This window comes from Octodon degus, unplaced genomic scaffold (genome assembly GCF_000260255.1).
Source record: "Octodon degus isolate 3935 unplaced genomic scaffold, OctDeg1.0 scaffold00288, whole genome shotgun sequence".
Classification (NCBI taxonomy): domain Eukaryota; kingdom Metazoa; phylum Chordata; class Mammalia; order Rodentia; family Octodontidae; genus Octodon; species Octodon degus.
Genome location: NW_004524864.1, coordinates 448,980 through 451,156, shown reverse-complemented (window position 1 = coordinate 451,156; position 2,177 = coordinate 448,980).

Genomic DNA, 2,177 nt, shown 5'->3' with positions numbered 1-2,177 from the left:
GGAACCGGGGATTGAACTCAGGTCTTTTTGCTTTCCAGGCAGGTGCTTATTCTACTGAGCCATCTCCCTGGCCCCAGCTTAGCTTGTTCTAAGTAGGTGCTTTAGACCACTGAGCCATCTCACCAGCCCCTGGCCCTTTTATTTAGATTTTTTTTTCTGGAACCGGGGATTGAACTCAGTCCCTTGCATTTGCCAGGCAAGTGCTTATTCTACTGAGCTATCTCTCTGGCTCCTTATTTAGATTTTTGATGCATTTCTATTTTAATTTAGTGCATGGTGAGTGATGTGGTTACATCCATTTATGTATTTATTCATTTATCTTTGGTTCCCTTGACACAAGGTTTCCTACGTAGTTAAGGCTAGCCTTGAATTCACTATCTAGCCCAGGTTAGCCTCAAACTCATGGGCAATCTCCTGCCTCAGCCTCCAAATGTTGGGATTACCAGCCTGAACCATCTTGCCTGGCTCCATCCATCCTTTTAAAATCCTGTGAGCTGAGAGTGGTGGCATTTGCCTGTCATCCCAGCCCTTGAGAGGCTGAGGAAGGAGGATTATCACATGTTTAAGATCAGTCTGAACTACAAAGTGTGTTCAAGGCCAGCCTGAGCTGCATAGCTAGACCTTGTCTCAAAACAAACAAAAACAACAACAATAGAAACAAAGAAAATACTGCGGCTCCCAGACAGAAATGTAAATAAAGAACACTGATTCTCAGATGCTACTTGCTCACACTTCAATCCAAGAAGATCCTGCAAAGAGAGCTGGGGCCTGATACTAAACCCCATGGCTTAGTCTTCAGTGGCGAAGAGTGGGTGTAGATCCTCTGTCTGACAGCAGGTGGCAGCAGCGGGTCAGGCGCCAAACGAAGCGTGGGCTAGCCCCCAGGGGTTGCACCTCGCTGGATTCAAATGGGAAGGTAAAGGATCTTTGAGACTGAATTTAGAAAAGTTCCTGACAAGGGAGCTGGGGAAATAGGTCAGTAGAATAAACGCTGGCCTGGCAGGCGCAAGGGCCTGAGTTCAATCCCCAATAGAAAATCAATCAATAAATCAATGTTAGGCAGTCCTGAGTCTGGAGGATCCTTAAGCGTTCAAGACCAGCCTTGAAGATCCCTGGTACTGCAAAGTAAAAAAACAAAGGAATTTCTCAGGCCGCAGAGCATGGGGGTGCACACCTGTAATCCCAGCACTGGGGAGGCTGAGGCAAGAGGAAGATCACCATGTAGTGAGACTCCGCAGCAGCAAATACATTTTTAAAAAGGAAAAAAAAAAAGGTAGCAAGACCGTGTCTCAAACAAAACTAAAATTAAATAAACCCAGTCTGGGCAAGTTAGTGAACTCATAAAATCCCATCTTGAAACAACAAAAAGTAATTTATTTTTAAAATAAAGAAGAGGGCCAGGGAGATAGCTCAGTAGAATAAGTGCTTGCCTGGCAAGTGCAAGGGCCTGAGTTCAATCCCCGGTTCCATGAAAAAAAAAAAAAAATTCAAAATAACAACAACTTAGTAACAGTGAAATACCAAAAGCTGATCATAGAAGAAAAACAAAAGGTGAGAGGAGTTTACTTTACCTGTTTCCTGAAAATACAGCATTCCTCACCCTGTTTTTCTTTGGTCTATTGCGTGGCTTAGCCAAGGATGTTTAAAAATCAAAGTGACTACCAATTTGATTTGAAATTGTCTCATTGCTATTTGTTTCTCAATAAAATTATGGAAAAAAAATGAAAAGAAAAAAATCAAAGTGGCTTCTGCATGATATGGATTGTTTTTATGTATTTATTTTTTATTTTATTTATTTATTTTTGCCTTTTTGAGACAGAATCTTGCTGTACAGCTCAGGCAGGCCTTGAGCTCACTTTGTAGCCCAGGCTGGTCTCGAACTCACAAGGGTCCTTCTGCTTCCCTAATGCTGGGATTACAGGTGAGTGCCACCATGCTCTGCTGGATTGTATTTATCTTCAAGTAAATATATTCTCAAGGAATAGAGGGAAAATTGCCCATTTCCTTACATAAGCATAGTTAAGGCAAATTATGCTCAGGAAATATATTCCAAAGTAGTTCCTCACAGTTCGATTTTCGCTGACTCAGTGTTTTTTTTTTGTTTTGTTTTGTTTTGTTTTGTTTTGTTTTGTTTTGGTTTTTATTTAGTTATTTAGTTATTTTTGGCAGAACCGGAG